Source organism: Staurois parvus, unplaced genomic scaffold, assembly GCF_062004578.1.
Source record: "Staurois parvus isolate SC_StPar_1 unplaced genomic scaffold, SC_StPar_1.0 ptg000714l, whole genome shotgun sequence".
In the NCBI taxonomy this organism is placed as follows: domain Eukaryota; kingdom Metazoa; phylum Chordata; class Amphibia; order Anura; family Ranidae; genus Staurois; species Staurois parvus.
In genome coordinates this window covers 1,862,289-1,885,602 of record NW_028318510.1, presented here as the reverse complement: position 1 = coordinate 1,885,602, position 23,314 = coordinate 1,862,289, and the positions used below count along the sequence as shown (strand labels likewise).

The following is a 23,314-nucleotide window of genomic DNA, read 5'->3' as shown; positions in this document are numbered from 1 at the left end:
TTTCCCACAAATTGAGCTTTCTTTCGGTGGTATTTGATCGTCTGTGTGTTTTTTATTTTTTGCACTATAAAAAAGAAAGGCTGACAATTTTGTGAAAAAAACTATATTTTTTACTTTTTGCTATTAAACATGTCTAGTAAAAAAAAGTAAAAAAATCAAATTTCCTCATAAATTTAGGCCAAAATGTATTCTGCTACATGTCTTTGCTAAACAAAATCCCAATATGTGTAAATTAATTGGTTTATGTGAAAGTTATAGCGTTTACAAATAAAAGTATAAATACTGGAATTTTAACATTTTAAAATTTTTTACTAGTAATGGCGGTGATCAGCGACTTATAGCGGGATTGTGGCAGGCATTCTGACACTGGGGGGGAACTGACTTGGTGTTGCTGACATCCCCAGTGACACTAATACAGTGATCAGTGCTAAAAAAAAGCACTGACACTGTACTAATGGCACTGGGCAGGAAAGGGTTAACATGAGGGGCGATCAAAGGGTTAACTGTGTGCTGTTTCACTGTACGCTCTGTGTGTGCTTCACTGTAATCAAACTGCTTTGCATGGCTGTGCTGTGCACAGCCATCCAAAACAGTGTGCATGAGGTGCCAGGGAGGAGAACTGGATTGTTTATATGCAGTTCTCCTCCCAGTTGGAGATGCTCGGCAATCACCGGGTGCCGGCGAGTAATCACCGGCCGGGACCTGGTGATTGAGAGCTGCGGCTGTGAATGGTGCTCGCCCCCTACTCAGAATACAAAAACACGTATATATAAACGTGATTTTGCGCACCCATGCCGCCCTGTAGCAGTATATCGGGAAGCAGTTAAATAAGGTCAAACTATACCAAAGCAGATATGTCATATCTTTTCGTTTATGGACTCATTCACATGGGTGCAGAGGGCCATACATCATAATAAAGAGTATAAGAGTCACAGGTGTTGTGTACAGCTGCCTGTACAAATCAATGACAGGTTGCGGCTATATGCTGGTAACCGCACATCCAGGTGTTTATGGGAATACAGGAATGGATGAGAAGTCCAGGGCACAAACTGTCTGCGCCCAGAAGTGCACAAACGCTTGAATGTGCCGTTACCATCGTATAGCCTTGTTTCGTCATTGATTTGTACATGTGGCTGTACACCCAGGGGCGGACTGACCATTCGAGCACTCGGGCACTGCCTTAGGGTCCGGGGTCAGTAGGGGGCCCCATGAAATTCCCCTGGTACCTTTAATAGGCTTTTTTGGGTGTGCTTTGAGTGTGGGCAAGGACACAGGGGCCCCATGAACCCCTATTGCCATGAGTTGTCAGTCCACCCCAGTGTACACCTATGACTCCCAGCACAGAATCCCGCTCCCTTACTATGGTGTACAGCCCTCTGTGGCTGTGTGGTTGAGCCCTTCACACTGTAGTCTTTCCCCAGTGTCTTGTTTTGTAGAATAGGTTCAGTTTGTGTTCAGTTCTATCATTAGCAGCTCTTATCTAACTGACACTGTGGAATCTAGTTACATGCCTGTGTACATCTGACCAGCCAAGCCCATTGTCCAAGTCTATACATAGCTACTGATTAGGATTCATCCAGAAACCAGAGTACAAAAAAAAAACCTATGATGTGAAACTGAAGTGTTACTAAAACAAACCTCTGCTATATCTGGTAAAGTAAAGGGTTGGTTTCATAGCAGGCACCATAAGGTGACTGTAAATACGCTCTCCCACCACCCCAATTCACCATTAGGATGGTCCAGATTCCAGTAAATGTTTTTACTTTCTGAAAGTAGCTCAAGAAGCTACCCCATGTGGCAACAGTGGAGTTTTGGGGTGCACCCCATCAGACACAAACAGCTGAACATGTGGAGGCAAGAAGATGGTTACTGGTTCCACATGACATGAGCTACAGTCCTTCTGGGTCACCATCTAGTAGGGAAGTGTGGGGAAGGTAAGGTTAGTAACTTTACAGTGCCTGCCTAATATCGCCCAAAAGTCACTCATTTGGATGTACTTTCCTTCTTTTAGTAAAACTAAATAAATGTATAGACCTCTATAAAAACATACTAATGACCAAAAGGGTTATACTTTACCAAACCTTTCATCCAACATCTATGTTCTCACATCTGTCGTTCTAAAAAGGCAGTATAAAAAAGTAAAGGTGAAAAAAGAAAAAACAAGGGACACTGGCTCTATGCATATTGTATATCTGGCAGCTCGGCACTAAAACCCATTGCAATGCTGCCATATGCCTACAGCCGACGTTAAGTGGTTTAGGTACACCTAAAGTGATATTAAACTAAGTAATCGCAGCAACTGATTAATTTACTGAGTGTGCAGCTTTTTCAAGATGGCTCCTTTCTCCTGCAGCAGCCTATGGAGCCACCATTGCATACAGGGACTAGAATTGTGTCTTCTTACATTGTGTGATTTAATACAAACACACAGCGCCATGGCCCAGGACTGCAAGACTCTTACCTGCTGCTCCCTCTTCCTTCTCCCTCCCTCTCTCCAAGATAACAGGCTGACTGAAGCCTGCACTGCTAACTGTGAAGACTGGAAGTTCAGGGAGGCAGCAATGAGAGGGCAGGAGCCAGCTGCATTAAGGCCTCATGCACACAGGGCATTTTTGCAGCCACTTTTAGGGGCGCCAGGCAATTTTTTTTTACTGCTTCCAAACAGCTCTCTATGTTATCCTATGCATCCATGCACACATGGACTTTTAGAAGATTTTAGTAGCAGTAGCGTTTACCAGCAGGAAAAAAAAAAACCCAGGGCCAGTGCGTCCAGGAGCAGCAGCATTTTGGCAGAAAAAACACTTGATGCAGCTTAACGCATCTAAACGTGTGTTAACTCTAGGCATGTTTAGTGCTTGAGAGCTAACTAATTTCTATGGCCAGAATAAATTATTATTCTAGCCAATTAAATGAATTAACACTTAAGAGTTTGACGCTTGGAAACGCGCCTGAACACTGGTTGTTTTTCCTGCAAAAACGCTGCTGCCAGGAGTAAGGCGTCTAGGAGAGTTTTTGTAACGTCCAGTGTGCATGAGGCCTGAAAGTTGTACACTGCAAGTGCTGAGGTTAGGGTTTTAGCTAATAGTTTATTAACCACTTTCCTGCCCCCCTGTAGCAGATATACTGCTACAGGGAGGCAGGGGTGCGCAAAATAATGTGTATATATACATGATTTTGCATTTCTGGGTAGGGCCAGACATTCGCGGCTGCAGTTGTCAATCACCAGCTCCCAAAAGGTGATTGCCCGCCGACACCTGGAGATTGCCAAGCATCTCCGACAGGGAGGAGGACTGTTTTGTTTACTAACAGTCCTCCTCCCTGTCAGCTTGCACAGCACAGCCATCCAGAGCAGTGTGATTAGAGTGAAGCACAGAGACACAGCCCCCCAGTAAAACACTCCCTGCACAAAGTTAACCCCTTCCTGCCCAGTGCCATTAGTACAGCGTCTTTTTTTTAGCACTGATCACTGTATTGGTGTCACTGGTGATGTCAGTGACACCAAGTCAGTTCCTCCCAGTGTCAGAATGTTCGCCGCAGTCCTGCTATAAGTCACTGATCGCTGCCATTACTAGTAAAAAAAATAAAAAAATTCCAGTATCTATACCACCATTTGGAAACGCTATAACTTTCACGTAAACCAATTAATTTATACGCAGAATACATTTTAGCCTAAATTTATGACGAAATTCGATTTTTTAAATTTTTTTACTGGACATGTTTAATAGCAAAAAGTAAAAAATATAACTTTTTTCTCAAAATTGTCGGTCTTTTTTTGTTATAGCGCAAAAAATAAAAACCGCACAGGCAATCAAATACCACCGAAAGAAAGTTCAATTCGTGGGAAAAAAAGGATGTAAATTTCAGGTGCAGCGTAGCATGACTGCGCAATCGTCAGTTAAAGCAACGCAGTGCTGTAACGCAAAAAGTGGCCTTCTCAGGAAGGGGGGGGGGGGGGTAAATCCTCTGGAGGGCAATTGGTTAAAGAATGGTTTATTTTATTGTGCTCAATGTGTACGCTAATAAACACTCAGGATTTATTACTATTTTAAAACTCTAGACCACAGCTATTCTGTTAAACACTGCCAGTTTACTAAAACCAAAGTGTGTAAGAAATCCTTACTGGCATATCAACAGCTCCAGAGCTTACACTCTTAATGTACACAAGCGTTCTATATGGCCAATTTAGGTAGAAGCCTGCCAATAGGTTGGAACCCGAGCACCAGCAGGAAACCACTGTACCAATTTATACAGAAAAAAAATCAAACACAGAATCCCAACACTGCAAGGCCATGGTGCTCACCGCTATGCCACTGTTTAACAGACGTTTCCTATGTATGTACCACCATTAAAAAAATGTTTTGTCTAAGTGCCCTCTAAAATACTGTTATACCACGATATAATACTAATAATACCAACTAACTGAACAAACATAAAAAAAAAAGGACACCTTTTAACAAAAGTATGTAGACAAAGGGCGAGTCTCTGTCATGTTCCCCCTTTAGGCATGCAATTAAGATTTAATACATCAAAAATGAATTGTTAAACAGAGTTTTTTCCCCCTTACTTTTCTTTTCTGCTAGCTTTTTAATGTAATAAATTCAGTAATACAGGGAAGCCTTTTTCAAACTGTTACCATGGAGGAACCCTGGAAATAGTTGTCAGGTCACAGGGAACCAGGGGCGGACTGACCATTTGGAAACTCAGGCACTGCCTGAGGGCCCAGGCTCAGTAGGGGGCCCCATGAGATGCCCCTGGTACCTTTTTCATAGGCTTTTTTGAGTTTGGGCAAGGACCCAGGGGCCCCATGATCCCCTATTGCCCGGGGGCCCCATGAGTTGTCAGTCTGCCCCTGCAGGGAACCCCACTAAAACTATTAGACCTACAGTTCATGGTACATTAATGTGATCAGTAGGTGGTAGAGCCTTTAAAGTGGGGGTCAGCAACCAGTAGATCTTGGCCAGTAGACTGGTAGATCACGGTCAGGGATTGCTGACCTGCCATTCCAGGGCATCAAACAGAGTGCAATGCAGAGGGACTACTTATAAAGTTGGAGCAATAGCTGCATAAGCCGCATGCCTTCTCTGCAGTGTTGGCTCCTACGCCCTGCCATGGTTGGTGGGTGTAGCACCAGCCAAGCATGACCCATTCAAGTGAATGAGGCCACTCTGCAAGTGCCCTGCAACCTCGTGTAGTACCGCAAACAAGGGGTTAAACAGGCAGTGTTGTGTTGCTTTCTCACCACATGCTTTAAGCCCTTGGACCCCACAGAAGCATGCAGTTGTGGGGCACTTGCAGAGAGGCCCAATTTACTTGAATGGGTTTTCGACTGACAGATGGTATCATGCACCAAAAGCAACAGGGGATGTAATTCCTGCTGTGGCATATGTATACCGTTGGCTGCTGCCACAGCAGCAAAAGGGGGTAGGGATTGGGGGGGGGGGGGGGGCGGTAAAACCATGACTCAACTGCAGGGTTTTACTACCCCCCCAACTTTACATGTGAATGAGCCCTTAGAGTGCCCCTGCTAGATGCAACTAAGGGCTCATTCACAAGTGCAGCAGACACTACTGATCCTCTACAAAGTGATCCAAATGTTTTGACAGGTGGTGAGGAGGTGATATGTTGCCTCCTCACCACTTGATTTAAACCCATGACTACCGTGCAAAGCACGCGATTGTGATACAGTAGTACAGCAATTAGAGGTTTAAATCCGGTGTGAAGAGGTGGCACTAGCCAATACTGTGCCCCGTGATCTTTGAATTCTCCCGTGTTGTTCAGGTAGATCTCCACCTCTTTAAGGTTGCCTACCCCTGCTTTAAAAAGAAAGAACAAAAAAATGGAGTTCACCTAATAGTCATGAAATCAAATATTAACACTGGCCAATACAGAAATATGAATAATGTAAAACTGTAGTGACTGGTGGTCAGGCAGAAGATCAATCGTCACTACTATCTTTTGAAGGAAGCCCGAGGGGGTTATTAACCAAAACTGCAAAGTGCAAAATCTGGTGCCGCTGTACATAGAAGCCAATCAGCTTCCAGGGATCATGGGGCCCCTGGGTCCTTGTCAAAGCTTAACTGAACAAGCTGAGGTTAGAAGTTGATTGGTTACTATTCACAGCTGCACCAGATTCTGAGTGCTCCAATTTTAGTAAATCTCCCCCCTAACCACCACTGGAGGTACCCCATGGAACCCTGGTTGAGAAAGGCTGATAAAGAAGTTGGATAAAAGGTTTAATGTACTCACACAGTGGTTTTATATAAGTATACACATATATACATCTGACCAAAATGAGTGACAACTGAGGATGAACGTTGGACAGAGGGGTTGGTTCCAAAAGAGGGGCAGTTCCTCCAAATAATGGACAGCTGGGAGCTATGGATTACAAGCTACTACGTTTCCTACCTAAGCCGGCCATAGAGGGATATACGTTTGGCTGTTTCAGCAAGGACCAATTGAATTTTGACCCAAGGGAGTTGTACAGAAGTCAATCTACCATTCAACTGCTGTTCAACCACTGTGTTGTTTTTTTCCCCACTCAACCAGCACCACAGGCTATAGCTGGGGGGGTCTCCCCACTGTCAGAATACAATAACGCAGTGCGGAGGATTCCCCTATCTACACAATCAATTTTGACAGGAGATGCCTCAAAGTATAACAAAGTAAGAGGGTGAGGCTGTCAAAGCAGTGGTGGTGTATCGATAAAATATACCGGGGGGGGGGGGGGGCACCAACCCACAAAAAAATGCAACAACTAAAAAAAAGAAAAGGAGTTTTTGCTAAGGGTGACCCAAGGGTATATTTATGTAGCAACCAAGAGACTCTCAATTAATAAAATCCACATATGTTTTAATACAAAATGTTTTAAAAATACAAATCTCATCATGAACACATCATATACTCAAACCGCAAAAGAAAAAAAGAAGAGCAAAAAAAAAAAAGGGGGGGGGTTGGGGTATATGTATAGAAGTTATTTTAATGAAAATGAACAACTATGCATTTTTTGGATGTTATATGTATGTTTTCTCCAATTGCAGATAAGTAACGGACACCTGTTACATATGAGCAGTGTCAGTTGCAGAAGCGGTATTGTCCACGAAACACATTATAAACTAATGCTTAATACCACTGTATGTACAGTATAATCTATACATGACGTGTTCATGATGAGATTTGTATTTTTAAAACATTTTATAATAATACATTGTATGTGGATCTTAATAATTGAGGGTCTCTTGGTTGCTATAAAAATACTTCGGAGGGTTACCCTTAGCAAAAACCCCTTTTTTTGGTTGTGATGGGGGAATCCTCCCCACTGAGCTATTGGAAACAAGTCATTTTATTTGATCAATTCGCTGGTTAAACGAAAAAAAAAACCCTCATACTTCCTTCTTCAGCATTCAGTAAGAACGTTGTGGTTACATTTCTAAAGAAGTAAAGGCAGATCAAGTTGCAAAGTGGATGTTAGTGGATAAGAGAAAGTTGTGTTCACTTTGAATGCCCAGTCATGTGTGAGGGAAATAAAAAAAAGACCAAACAACAAACATGGATTTTATTAGCACTGATCAAAGCAAACACAGCTTCACCCTATCCATTAACATTCCATTCATTAACAAAGTAAGCATTCACTGTGCTAAGCAAACAACCTTTAGGCTGGCCATACATGGATCGATTTTAGGCAATTACTGTGCATCGACCAAAATTTGGGCCATATCTGGCCCTGCCGACATCACTGGGCTCAACAAACTAACTGAGAAATTGAAGGAGCCAGGTGAAAAAAAATACAATAGTCGGCAGTGAGTGATTACTTCATCCATGTGTTTAGAGTGGATACAATCTATGGATTTCTCTCACTCAACTTCATGGGCTGAACAAAAGAAATCTTTGTGTATGGCCAGCTTTATTCCTTTAAGGAATATACCCAATGGCTCACCATGTTTTTGGTGTTCTGATGCTACGTCCAAGTCAGCAAAATTAACTATTTTGGCACAGTTTGTCCCTCAGCCTGCTGCAATAAAATATATTCACTTTTTGGCCTGTTTGCATACATAAGCTGTGATTTCCTGTAATTTAGGGCACACCATTTTAAATTAACTTATTCCAATAAGACACATTGCAGTAAGAGAAAGGAAGCTACTTAGAGGATGGCAGCCTTCCACGGAATATTGATTACATCAGCATAACCAGAATTTCCTCTCTTCCTCCCAGTAATAGCTCTTTGATTTTTGAAGGGAAGTCAAGGTATTAAAAGATAAATCTTAGTGAGGGACTAGAATAATATAACCAACTAGAAAACCTTTTTAAATTGAATTTCTACCTTTGGGGCAAAAGCATACTAGGAATTTAAATTAGGATCTGTATGAATCAGCAGATGAACTTATTCACCTCTTGAAGAGTGTGTCTAAGTTACTCTGCATATAACTGCCTCTTATCAGATCAGCTTCTTTAAAAAGTGATGGTTCCTTATGTGGAATCCATCTACCCACAGATCTCTTCCTCCAATTTGCACTCGACAGATGAGTCATCAGTGTGGGAAACAGACATGTGGATACTTTGCTTCCCTAAATTAACAGCTGTAAAATGTGGGAGCTCAGTAAGGTTAAGCTAACAACAGAGTGAATTCTTTTTCATTTACAGTATAATCCGAGCCTAAAGAGGTTCTCCAGTCTGCCCCCAAAAATGTAAAAAGTCAGCAGCTACAAATACTGTAGATGCTGACTGTTAAGTTAAGGAAACTTACCCACTTCATCCATGTTCTCTGATTTGGTCTTTGAACACACTGGAGTATCGTACTCCCACTTACTCTATTTTGGCACCTTTGCTTTTTACTCTACAAATATGGCGCACATATATACAGAAATACTCACTGATTTCTTCATGCTCCCCACTAATAAATGTTCTATATAATCCGGCCAATCAAGACCTCATATGCACTATTGGGCCAAACCCGTTGTATTCCAGTTAAAGCATTTAGTGTATCCAGTAAATAATAAATTGCAATCTATTAAAGCAAACATCCCCAATTCCCTGTTCTACTCTTACAATTTAGACACTATGGGGTTTATTTACTAAAGCTGGAGAGTCCAAAATCAGACTCCCTTCTGCATAGAAACCAATCAGCTTCCAGGTTTCATTGCCAAAGCTTCATTGAACAAGCTGAGGTTAGAAGCTGATTGGTTTCTATGCAGAAGGGAGTCTGATTTTGGACTCTCCAGCTTTAGTAAATAAACCCCTATTTCTCTACCTTGACGCCCACTTTGAATTTAGAACACCCGACCAATTTTGAGTGCATCTGTCTCTTAGGCCCTAACTAACTGAAGTTAAATCACTTCTATTTGTAATGTCCTCCATGATGTTATTCCCTTATCTGAGAACTTCCACCTTTATATAAATAAATGGGAGCATGAGATCAGAACCTCATTTCACTACAAGAATGGCAGAAAATATGGGATACAGTGGCTCGATCCTCAAGATGTATCACATATAAGGAAAACATTTATGAACTGATAATGTATTGGTATAAAACCCCTGAGATTTTAAAAACCTATAATCCACATATGTGGCCTTTGTGGGCGTTGTGGTTCAGAAACCGTAACTTAGTTTAATATATACTAGTCATGTTCTCTAATATGACCCTACTGGTTCTCGGTCCATCAACTACTGTCTCAACTAATAGATGTGTCCTTAGCATTAGACCCAACTCATTACCTATTAGGCCTGCCATTTAAATTTCTAAATATGCTAAAAAATTATCTACTCATGTTTTAACAGCTGCTAGATGACTTGTTCCCATTCACTGGTGATCTACCAATCCTCCATCCTTAAATCAACTTTAACAGTTATTGCTGATATGAGACGTATGGAGTAAATGACTGCTCTCACACATAACTCACTAGAGCAACTTGGTAAAGTATGGGCCTTCATGCACCTATGCATATATGGTAATCCTCTACCTACTGATAGCTCTGCTAGATAGTAGCAGTTCTAATATCTTCTTTCGGGACATCATGTGATTTCCCCCTTTGATATATATTTCAAAGTTATTTTATTATGTTCCTGTATATATTCCTGTATATATTTTTGCTTCATGAATACACTGTATTTGTTGTATCTAGATTGGTTAATGTACCATTTTGTCTTTTAATGTCCTAATATCTGGATTTCATGTCCACAAAACCCCAAGTTGTATTGTTTTGTGATGTTTTGAATATCGGTTACTTATTGTTTCCTCATTGAGGCCTCTGTACTTTTATGATCTTTTCTTTTGTGCTTTTTTTTGTTCCTTCTTTTTCACTGGAAAACTCAATAAAAATACAATTATGAAAAAAGATAAGGACACTTACCTGTCCTGTCCTCATCTGAGCCAATTCAATTGGCTTCAGGTCCAGGCACTAGCATCTTAACTAAGGGAAGCCATCAGTGAAGCCTTGCAGCTTCGCAGACGGTTTCCTACTTTGCGTGCACAAGCTGCGCTGTGCTTTGTGAAAGGTCTTCTGGGACCTGTGATGTGTTCCAGAAGGCTGCAGGGGAAGAAGGGGAGGCAAACTTCCATTCAGATCGCTGAGGCGATCTGACCAGGAGTGGGAGCAGGTATCGGTCAAAACCAGGTATCTGCTCCCCCTCCCAAAAACTGCCAATTATTAAAGGGGGGGGGATGCAAACAAGTGGAATGTCCCCTTTTGAGTGAAGTTCCGCTTTAAACCTAATAGTTAAGCTGTTTTCAGATACAGAATTAATGGGTTTAGGAGCAGATTCTCCCTTCAGAAACCCCCACATGTCACAGGGTATTTATAGCAGACCTGGATATTATTATCACCAAAATGGGCTTTCACTTACACATAAAACGGTGAAAATCCATTTTTTTAAAGGCAATGTGATATCAATGTTTAACTCTCTCAATCGTAATTTTGCATCAGTTTGAAGATGAAGAGAGCCAATGGTGAGGTTGTCTTTTCACACCTATATCTGTATTTTTTCTCACCTATATCTGTATGTGGGAAACTATAGAGCATGGGTCTAAAGTGAAAAGACCACCACTGGTGTGTAGAAAGACAAAAGGAATTCAGATTTTACCAAGCCACTTTAAAGCAGGTGTACTTTAAAGCAGGTGACTGGACCATGCACATGAAACACATTTATAGTTGATGGAGGCTGGATTGGCTGTTAGAGCATGGATGTCAAAACGGTGGCCCTCCAGCTGTTGCTTAACTACAAATCCCATCATGCCTCTGCCTTTCATGCAGTCATGGTGGAATCATGCTTATAACTGTCAATCTTGCAATGTCTCATTGGACTTGTAGTTTGGAAACAGCTGGAGCGCCTCCAGTTTGACACCCATGATATAAAGTGTTGAGGTTGAGTCTAATCATGCCAGTGGTTAGCATTTGTTTTCTGATTTATACCCTCAAGTGGGTATCAGGGTAGTTTGGTGCCTTCTAACCCTCACAGTAAGGATGTCATGTCAAGTTGTTGTTGATAGGCTAGTTAGAGGTGATCTTCCTGCGTTGGTCTCACAGCAAACTACATTATGTGGTACCTGGAGACTAAGCTCCTTTTCTTGCTTAAAGTGTTCTGAGTGCTATTAAGGGTTCAACTTTTAAGAACCCTGAAAACACTGGAAAAAATGCTATTTCCCATTTTTTTGACTGTGTGTAGGCTTCAAGCAGTTGTTGGCCACGCCACAAAGTTCACTTTCAAGTAACAGAGAAAGGGCTCGTGGGACAGATGGATCAGTTTGTGCATTAAATATTTCAATAAACATATACAAGACTTTTAATGAAGAAAGATTTATTTTCTCTTATTTTGAAAAGAATTCTCAGTGGTCAAGACATTTTTGGAGGAAGGATATGCCTATGCACTAACTAAAATCCCCCCTATGGGGGTGGTTATAGGATCCAATTATTGAAGTAACAGGAAGCATTCTGGACTCACATCCTTGGTATACATGAACAGAAATCATGATCATATTTATTCTTATTTATTTAAATGAGCTCTTTATGGTTCTAGTTCCTTTGGGTAATGTAGTAACTTTTAACCTTATCTTTTTATTTTTGGATTTTCTAGCTATTGCAAATAGAAAGCTAGGTTGATCCATGCAGGCACCATTTTTTTTTGCTTTGTTTCCCTTTCAGATGGTATCTCCTGTATGTTTGGGTGTTCTAATAAAACAGCCCAACAAAAAAACCCAAACTCTTTTTTATTACTGCCTTTCTTTTTATATCTATTATTCAGGTTATTTGGGGAGCTGATTTGGTAGATTGCATTGTATAGACTGCATCAGCTCTAGTGTCTTAAATATGGTCAAATGTATATCATTTTTTAGTCAGTTTTTTAAAAGATCATGCTGATCAACTTGTTCTTCTGTTACCTAGTTTGTGTTTTTGCGTACAATTTAGAAGATATAGTTTACATACTTCCAACTGTAATTTTACATCAGAAACATTGGATTCTAAAGTGTAAACTATTAGCTGTAATATAGATATGATTGTATATATATTGTTTCATTTTTGCAGATTGAGCACTGTAGAGGTTATGGCTCCTTTGTATGTGTTTCTTTCATGCTACAAGGGGATTAAATAAAACACTGCATTAAAATATCCTGATTTTTCACCGGCAACCAGAGTGAAGAGTGGTATATGGAATATATGCTGTATCTAAAAATCTAGAGCTGATAGGAAAAAATGTATACCAAATTTTCTCCATTCATATGTATTGTTAGACTGACCATACACGTATGGATTTCTTTTGTTTAGACTGCAGGTTCCTTGATCCACTCCCAGCACGGATGGATGACTCTTTCTCTGGATGCCATTGAATTCTGACACCAAAGCAGTGTGCCCAAGCTGACAGGGAGGAGGACTGTTAGTAAACAAAGTAGTCCTCCTCCCCGTTGGAGATGCTCGGTAATCACTGGGCGCCGGCGGGTAATCACTGGCTGGGACCCGGTGATTGACAGCCTCAGCCGCGAATGGTAGCGCAGGTAGGGCGCTTACCCCCTACCCAGAGATCCCAAATCAGGTATATATACACGTGATTTTACGCACCCGTGCCGCCCTGTAGCAGCATATCTGGAAGCGGTCAAATATGGCGGGTAATCACTGGCCAAGACCCGGTGATTGACAGCCACGGCCGCGAATGACAGCATGCAACTCACGTGCGCCCCCTACCCGGAAGTGCAAAATCACATGTATATATACATGATTTTGCGCACCCCTGCAGCCCTGTAGCAGTACATCTGCTATAGGGCGGCGGAAAAGCAGTTAAAGAGCATTCAGTGTTTTTTTTCTTCCAAAAACTCTACAAAAACTATTTTTTTCTGCTGCTAAACGCTGAAGCTTGCAAAACGCTACTAGCCTAAAAGAGTGTGCATGGACAAATAAGATAACACTATTTACTGTAGCTTCTAGGAGCAGAAAAAAATGCTGATAACAGCTTCTAGGAGCTTAAAAAAACACTAGTGTGCATGGAGCCTAAAGGATGTGGTGTACCGCAGAAAACCACCTACACTGACTGCACTATGGGGAAGAATTAAAACATCATGAAGAGCAATTCCTGTGGACACTCTAGTCAATGGTGTTCATGCAGTAGTACACTGAAAAGTGTCTAGATGCTAATGGTGACCACTTTGAACACCTCATTTGATTGCATAATTCAAGCATAACTTGATGTTTATAGAAAATCTAGTAACAAAATACTTATGTATATATTTTTCATGTTGAAGTGTATATACATTTTTTGGGCCCCTCTTTAATTCTTGTTCAAACATTTTATTGTTTTAAAGTACAACAACATAAGTTATAAGTAAGCAAATGGGATATTAGAGGTGTACAGTAAATGAACAGGTAAGGTTCCCATTTATACTAGTCAGGCAGCACTAACAAGAGTGAACAACAAATATCAAATAGAGCCTAACATGAAGGAAAGGAGGAGGGGGGAGAGGAAGGGAGGGATAGGGTGTACGGCACCAAGGAAGGGGATACTGAAAATAGCCAAATAACCGCAGTATCAACAAAGGACGGTTCCCGTAAAGCAAAAAACATAGATTATGGGTTGAGAAGGGACTCGTCAAAGTTGGGCGGGAGGAAATGCTCCACCCATGGGTTCCAAATCTTTTTAAACTTGGGGATGGAATCCAGGATAGTGGCTTCAATTTTTGCGTGGATCATCGCCTGAGTGACCCTAGTCATGACTGCAGTCATATTCAGTAAGGGTGATTTCCAGGCTTTAGCGATAACCTGTTTGGCCGCAGTGGTGACTTGCAGAATAAGCTTAAAATTTGCCTTTGTGATGTCTGGTGGCCGGTAATTGAGAAGCGCGACTAGAGGACTTGGTTGGAGGGTTGTGGCGCTGAGTGCAGACATTGTTCTGAATATCTCCGCCCAAACAGTTTGGACGATTGGGCAATCCCACCAAATATGAAAAAATGTTCCTAGGTCTGCGCAGCCTCTGAAACAAACTGGGGGATAATCAGGGGTAAATTTCGCAATTCTGGTTGGGACAAGATACCAGCGGGTCAGGACTTTGTAATTGGTCTCCAGGGCCACAACATTTTGCGATGACCCTTGGTATTGTTCCAAATGAGGTCCCAATCTGACGGGTCAATTTGCCGGCCTAAATCAGCTTCCCATTTATCGGTATATGAGGGTAATGGAGAAACGGATGGGGTTGTAAAAAGGGAGTATAGATAGGATATGAGACCTCGTCTATGAGGGTCTCGGTGACATGCTCACTCAAAAGGAGACAGTGAGGAAATTGGGTTGGCAGCCAATGTGTACGGAGCAAAGAAATGTTTCAACTGCAAATATCTAAATAATTCAGAGGTGGGGAGGTTATGGGACTCACATAGAGAGGTAAAAGATTTAAATTGATTCCTGAGTACAAAATGACGGGTCTGGATGAGACCAGCCGTTGCCCATTGAGCAAAGACGTGCGGTGCGGACCAGGCCGGGGGGAAGGCTGGATTACGAAAATAGGAAAGGAGGGGGTTATGGGGAGATTGTAGCAGGTAACGAGATTTCAGTTTGTCCCAAAGGGACAAAAAATGCATAGTAATGGGATTCTCAATCGTGCGGCGGTCAATGCGTCTCAACCAAAGAAGGTTTGCTATAGAAAAGGGGTCGCACTCGATGGATTCGAGAATGACCGACTGCGGGATTTCATAGGTAGCGTGATATTTTGGTAGTTGTGCCATATGCGCAGGCTTGGTAGTATTTGCTGATCTCAGGGAGACCCAGACCGCCATGCAGTTTAGATCGGTATAGAGTACTGCGGGGGACACGGGGCGGACTTTGCCCCAAACGTAGGAAGAAATACGGCGCTGCAGAACTCGCAGGAAATGAGTGGGTACAGGATTAGGGAGAACTCTGAAAAGATAAAGGATTTTGGGAAGGATCGACATCTTCACGACCGCTATTCTGCCCAGCCAAGCTAGAGGAAGGGAGGACCATTTAGTCATAAGTGCCGTTAGATGGGCCAGCATAGGGATGTAGTTAGCGTTATAGAGACCTGAGATATGCGGTGTGAATTTTATACCCAAAAAGGGGACGGAGTCTTGCGACCATGAGAATGGCAAGATCTGTTTGAGGTGGGTAAGTTCGTTAGGTGGTAGCGAGATATTAAGCGCCCATGATTTCTGGGGGTTAATTTGAAGGCCAGAGAGCGCGCCAAACCTATCAAGAAGACGAAGTAGAGTAGGCGTAGATGTTAAGGGAGAAGTGAGAAAAAGCAGGACGTCATCAGCAAACAAGCACAGTTTATGTGAGGTGCCTCCTATCTCAAGCCCTCGGATATCAGGATTGGTTCTAATCAATAGTGCCAGTGGTTCTATGGCTAGTGCAAAAAGCAAGGGGGAAAGGGGACAACCTTGCCTGGTGCCACATAAAATCGGGAAATGGGCGGACCGATGTCCTAGATATTTAATTCTGGCCGAGGGGCCCTGGTAGAGAGAAAATATCCAGGTTAAGAAATGTGGGCCAAAGCCCCAACGGCGCAGGATGTAATGTAAGTATGACCATGAGACTGTGTCAAACGCCTTCCGAATGTCTAAGGACAAAAAGCATGTGGAAATATTGCGGGGTTTAGCTAAATGTGCTAATAGGGATGCACGTCGAACGTTGTCTCCTGCTTGCCTAATTGGTATTAAACCAACCTGATCGTTGTGGATTAGGGAACCAATACATGCGTTGAGGCAAGTTGATAGGATTTTGGCTAGCAGTTTAACATCTACGTTAAGGAGGGAAATCGGTCTGTAATTAGACCATTGTGTGTCATCAGAGTTTGGCTTCGGTATCATAGAGATGTTGGCTTGCACAGTATCTGGGCTAAAGATATGATTCGAGAGTATGGCATTAAAGGCGTTCGTCATGACAGGCGTGAGAATGGGGGCAAACCTTTTATAGTACGTGGCTGAAAAGCTGTCAGGTCCTGGGCGTTTGCGGGGCTTCAAGAAATTTATAGCATTTGTGACTTCGACTGTGGTGATGGGTTGCTCTAGCGTAGCAAGATGCTCACCAGCCAATTTTGGAAAAGGAAGGGAACCAAAAAGGGCATCGGCCTGGGAAGAGTCAAAGGGAGCGGAGGCAGAGTAGAGACTCGAGAGGTGTTTGTGGAAAATTCATAGAATCCGTTCCGGGTTGCTGGTGAAATTTGCCGATGAGGTCCACAACCTTATGGGCTTGACGGTGTGGTCTAGTTTACGGAGAGAGAGAGCAAGAAAAGTGTCGGGCTTATTGGCTTTAGTGTAAAATTTGTGTCGTGACCTGCGGATGGAGAGCTCGGCTTGGTCCGTAAGGAAGAGATCTAGGGCTAGTCGAGAGTGTTCAAGGGCTTCTTTGTTAGCTGGGGTGGGGGATGCTTGAAAGGCACTATGGGATTGGTCGTACTCTTGTTCAAGGAGGAGGCGTTTCTGCCTCCTTTCTCTACTCAGGAAGGAGGCTTTACTAATGCAGAATCCGCGGATTACTGGTTTATGCGCTTCCCACAATAGGAGGGGGGAAATCCCGGGGGTTTGATTTAGGGAGAGATACTCTTTAAGGGCAGCAGCAATCTCTGTGCAGTGGGCTGGGTTAGCCAGCAGGCGTTCGTTGATGGACCAGGAGGGATCAGCGGGAGAAGGAGCTAGAGAAGCAACGGTGGTGATCACAGCACAGTAATCTGACCATGGGATTGGAAGAATATCAGAAGCCAAGATACGAGGGGAAGAACTGGCGGTCATAAAAATATGATCGATTCTTGAGAAGACTTTGTGTGGGTGGGAGTAAAAAGTGTACTGGCGTTTAGTAGGATTGGATTCCCTCCATGAATCGACCATTGAGTGCTGATGCAGAATGGATTGAAAGGAGTGTTTGGGTATATGTGGAGTGTGAGATTGTGGGGATTTATCTAGAAAAGGGTATAGTGTACAGTTGGAGTCTCCGCAGACTATAAGCGTGCTCATCGTTTATGATGAGCAATAACCGAGAAGAGATGAGAAAGGAATGGCAAAGGACCCTGGTTTGGAGCATAGTATGTGGCAATGGTGACCTCAAAATCCAGCAATTGCCCTACAAGTAGAAGATAACGACCTTCCGGATCATTAATTTCAGTGCATAATTTGAAGGGTGTAGTACGGTGAAGAGCAATTAAAACCCCCCTGCGCTTAACAGTAGCAGAGGCGGAGTAGACCTGCTGGTAGCAGGGGCCAAAAAATTTAGGAGTGGAGGTAGGAGTGAAATGTGTCTCCTGCAGGCAGACCGGGCCCCTCTGTAATTCAAGTAATTATGATATCTTTATGTATAGAAATGTTTGAAGTTTTTTTCTTTTAATATGTGACTAAATAAAATAGAGCACAATTTAGGTACTTAACCATAAAGCAGTTACCTGTACCAGCAACAGGAATGCCACACATCAGGATTCAAAAATAATATTCTTTTATTAAAATAGCCAGCAGGAACAAGTGTTATTCTAACATGTTTGTACTAGGCACAGCACTTTCTCAAAGAAGAATGCTGTGCGTAGCACAAAATGTGGAAAGTAGAATATTTTCCTGCTTGCTATTTTAATAAAGGAAGAATATTAAAACCAAAACATCCTCCCTGCTACCAACAAATAGATGGGAAAAAATACATAAATGTTGCTGCTAGATCACTGTCATGCGTTTCCACATCAACCAAATTAATCTACACGTGAATAAGTGAAGCACAACCTCATAAATCAATAATAGTAATAAACCAATCAATGAAATGCGTATCTTCATATTTGCACACACAAAAAAAAATCATAATTCTAAATATCTGTATCTAGAAAATAAATAAATGTTGATGTCATTGAGGGTGGTGGTGGCCAAGCAGATCACATAGCAGCCATGGACCTTCCTCTGCTTGGCTTTATAAACTTTTGGCAGGGGAAAACTCAGAGGATTTCCTACAGAGACAATTAGAAATATGATGAGGTTACATATCAGCTGTAAAAACCTATGTATAATATGGCTCTATTTGCTAGGCCACACTTTAGCTTCAAGAACAAGCAATGGCACCCTGAAATGTCCCTTGAAATCCTTAAAAAGCCTTTCCTGTCTATGACATCAACTTTGATATTGTTATGCTTATGAAGTACAGCATTTACTACAATTACATGAAAACTCATAAATATTTCAACAAGCTCTTCAATACAAACACACTCTAGGCATGAATTACCACTTTGTTGTTCTTTCTCATCCTCCTGGGAGAATTGGAAATAAACCGTGAAACGCTTATTGAGAAATATTTTAATCTGGTAAATTCAAGTGTGTCAGTAGTCGGAGGATTAACCTGTCATGCTGCATATCTGCTGGCTAGTGGCTTCAGCTTTCATCTTATGTGCCGCAGGGACAAGAGCCTGGCTGCCAGCTAATGTACGACTGGAAGCGGCTACTTTTAGACCAATCTGGTACTGAAGAGATAACTATGCCAAGACATTAAACTACTCTCGGCCTAACTTGACAGTGTTCACTAGGCACTGAAATCTTATTTATCGTAGGTAGGATTATTCCTCATCGGCAATCCATTTTAGATATATTGTGTACCTATTCTATCTATAGGACTCTTCGGCATGTCAAGAATTTCCTTGGGTGTAATAGCGGGAATGGCAGCTGCTGCTCTTTTTATATCCAATTATAAATATTTCCTACAGATTATAGACAGGTGCTGGTAAAGTAGACCCATACTAGGAGAAAAATTGTACCTCTTTAAAATGCTAGTTGCCTGGCTCTCCTTCCTTATCCTGTGACTTCCTATTGACCATCACAATTGGACAATGAGGATGCCCTTCACCAACTGATGAGCCCATGGTAAGACTTAGGAAGTAGTTGGGGGCAAAGCAATGAAGTCATAAGCCTCTTGCTGCTCCTTCACTGTGCAATCAGAGGCAAAAGGTAGGACAGTAACCTAGCTGTGCTACTTAAAATGTTACTAAACCCCGGACCCTGCATTCACTATATCTGGTCTCCCACAGTACACACAACATGAAAATGCAATTATTTTACAAAATATAAATTACTAAATTCCTTTTCTCATCAGCAGTAAATAGTAGTCTTGTGGCTTCTATCAGTGTCTGGCTGAGCACTGGTTAAAGCTTGTAGGAGGAGTTTTCATTCTCCTCTGACTGTCCTATAAGGCTGCTGACTCCTGACCCTGGACAGTGCTGACTGGCCCTAACATGCACCCTCCTCCCCCTCCAAATAAAAACTCTAGCAATCCACACCAAACAAAGCATGTGCAGAGTGCCTTTTAAGGCTTTGTACTATCAGCAGATGGATTTGGGACTGTGGAAGATGGGGAGTATCAGAAAAGACAGGATCTAACAGCCTTTTTACAAAATGATGTGGATTAACCCTGTTGGTTCCACAGTGAGTATAGCAAGCATGCGGTACTGTATATATAGATGAATTTAATGTTATGGGTTTAGTAACACTTTAAAGTGATACTAAAGGATATTTTTTTTAGGGGGGGGGGGTTAAATAAAGCAGATATTATACCTGGTGATACTGCACAGAGTGGTCCCTTACCTCCTTTTTTGTCAGTCCCCCCAGTGGAGCTGTCTGTCCCTTCCTCCCCTGGGTACTTCCTTAGCAAGTCGGGTGCTATGGAAGCATTCATGCGTGACAACTCCTGAGACATACATGTTCCATAGACACACACGTTGCCGGTAAGCAGCACCTCTGCTCCTTCTTCACAGGACTATGACTAAGAGCAGAAGGAGCCTATGGCTCCTGTGAGACCAGGATGTGAAGAGAGCGGTGCTGCAACCAAGACAGCATGGAGCGGTGACAGGAGTCAGTAAGTGTTTATGGAAGGGAGGTACAGATACAGAACAGGCAGTGGGGCATTTTTTATCTAAATGCAGGAATTGCATTAAAATAAAAAACATTTGATTTTAGAACCACTTTGATTGAAGCTGAGAAAAGTCAGGACACCAGACTAACTGTTCTGTGTGGTAGGGCAGTGTATTTCTCCAGTCTGGATGGGCAAAAATTCAAATCTTTTTGTAGGTAAAGCAGCTCATTTGTACTGTATGCATTTCCTCTGTGTATTTAGCCGTCTGCCTGGAGTTCATCTTTAAGTCATTCCTAATAGTTGTCATTCAACTACGCTCTGCATCCAGTTACAGTAGACCCAGAACTGTCGCTCAGCTGACACTCTATAGCAGCCTCTCCCGTCCTGGGTTCTGTGGAACTCCAGGGTTCCTCCAGACATTGCTAGGGGTTCCTTGAACAATGAGCAACTTCTACCTCTCAATGAGTAGCCATTGACACCAATAATCTTTGTAGCCAGCTGTAAGGGGAATTCTTCCCAATGACTGCAAAAAGTAAGAAGCATTCTTCTTACTGACCATCACACTGATTTAGTCACTATTAGCAGGGGCTTCTCTGTAGTGTTCCACTTTAGTCCTTTAGCAGAAATGCTGGGCCAATAAAGACAGTAATTAAGGCACTCCCAGTGGAGATGTGGATCAGATCATGATGGTGTAATTGCATCAGATACATGACAGACAAACGTTTAAAAAGCCTGCATTGATGTTCCTACACCTCTGTCAATCTCAAACATTCAAGAGGAGAGTTCCAAAGTACTTTTTGCGATCCCCTAGCCATAAATGAGCATTTAGCCCCTTGCAGTTCGGGTCAGCTCTACTGCAAAAAGATAATTTTTCTAGAATTCAGCTTTAAGGGTTCATTTTAAGTATTATGTTAAAGTGAACCTGTGATCAGGCTTTAGATATTTATATATTTACCAGGACCAGTTAGCTTACACCCGAGAGTTCTCAAAGAGATTAGCCATGTTATTGCCAGGCCCGTATTCCTACTTTTTAAGGATAACTTACTGACTGGAATGATACTGTCTGATTGACAAAAAGCAAACATGTTACCAATATTCCAAAAACTGCGGAGATATACACCTGAACACTACAAATCAGTCAGCCTAACATCAATGGTAGGTAAACTATTGGAAGGAATGATAAGGAACCATATCCAAGAATTTGCCAATTAAAATAGAATCATTAGTAACAACCAACATGGATTTATGAAAGTCTGTTCTTGCCAGACTAATCTTTTAACATTCTATGAGAAGGCGAGATGTAATTTGGATAAAGGAAGGCATGCTGTCATAGTTTAACTGCATTTTGCTAGGGCATTTGATACAGTTCTCCTTAAACACTTACTTTGCAAATTAAGGACCTTTGGCACTGATGCTATTAGGTGTACCTGGATATGGTTGCAGGAGTATGTCAAGAGAGTAATGATTGCAAAAATTAGACACTGGAGATCAGCACAGATCCTAACCATTGCAGAATGGCTGTAAAGTGTAGATCAAATTTGTTTCAATTAACTGGAGAATTTACTCATACCCAGGGAACACGTTTGGATAACATTTTACTTAATCTGGGCCTGTTGGCTATAATGTAATAGATCAGCAAACAATGTGTCTTAAAGGTCACCATTTAAACATATAGTACTTGTCTGATTGTATAGAAAGTCTTGTGTACAGTTAAAGTCAACCCCAATTCATATTTGACATACCTTATTTGCTGCATTGTGTTAGCTACAGCTAGTCAATCTGCCTTACCCTGTTGCAAGGTTTTCTACACTGTCCGACCACAAGACACTGTTTAAAATGACTGCAAGCTTGTTTCAAACTCTCATGTTAACATTTTGTTACCTCTTGAAAATCAATTAAAAAAAAAGAGAATTTAAAAAAAGTATGTAATTGCTTTAATATCCATAGTCTGGTCACAGGTTCATATGAAGTTTTCAGGTTAAGGTGAGGCTAAGAGATACAGTAGGGTTATGGTTAGAGATTAGCCTAACCCTTAAATCCTTAGGGTAAAGTATGAGGTGAAGCTAAGGTTGAGTTGTTATGGATAGGTCAAAGTAAACCCATCACAAAGCTGGACAATTAAAAATACGTATACGATGAAACAATACATAAGTAAAGGTTACTGTCTTTAAAAAATGCTTTTCAGAGCAATCGATAAATCCAGAGATATAGGCAGCTAAATTTATATGTACATATCAACTTTTTTTTTTTAAGAAAACTAGAACCTGGCCCATCACCCCCAAAATCCTGAGACTCTCTATTAGTCAGTGAGGCTTGCCTGTCCATTAAAGTTGCACACAGGAACGGAAAAGGTTGAAGGGGCGGCGGGTTCATTCTAGACTTCTACAGGATGAGATAAGTTCTGTGTATAACTCCTGCTGCTTTGATCTTTGGACCAGCTGTTCAAAAACAGGTCAGAGGCAAGCAGGGATGCTTGATTTTTTTTAGCAGAGTAGGCCAAAAACTATGGATAACTGACTGTTTTTTATGGAAACTGTTCTTTCCCTTCCTCTCAGTCTGAATGCTGATGTGCAAAGGATTACCAGAGGCTGGTACAAAGACAGACTGATATACTACTTAAAGTACATTTAGATAGTATATACTGTAAATAATTATTAAAAATACACAACTGGATGAAGGCCTTTTATAGCTGGATACACTTACAGTGTACCTTAAAAAGATCTTTTGACTAACTTGGAAAACTGCAGGTAAAAGCACAGAAAAATCAACTATTTTAAGTGCTTATTTGCATTGTTTTTTTCCTTACACTTACGGTAATTATTTTGTATTCACTTGCAATGTGCCTTTGAACTTGTTAGAAAATGTGACTACTCCCTCCTTACATGTCAGAGCCCTCTCCCCTTCTGGAAGGGTCTAAATACAGTCTAGAAGGTAGTCTTCTCCCTTCTTACACGTCAGAGCCCTCTCCTCTTCTGGAAGGGTCTATATACCGTCTAGGACAGGGGTCTCCAAACTATGGCCCTCCA

At 41.8% G+C, this 23,314-nt stretch overlaps 1 protein-coding gene across 3 annotated transcripts in view; it reads right to left on the bottom strand.

Moving 5' to 3' along the window:
* RGS7BP (regulator of G protein signaling 7 binding protein) overlaps positions 1-23,314 on the bottom strand; it is a 146,303-nt gene that overhangs the window by 106,739 nt on the left and 16,250 nt on the right. The gene's annotated exons all lie outside the window — the stretch shown is intronic.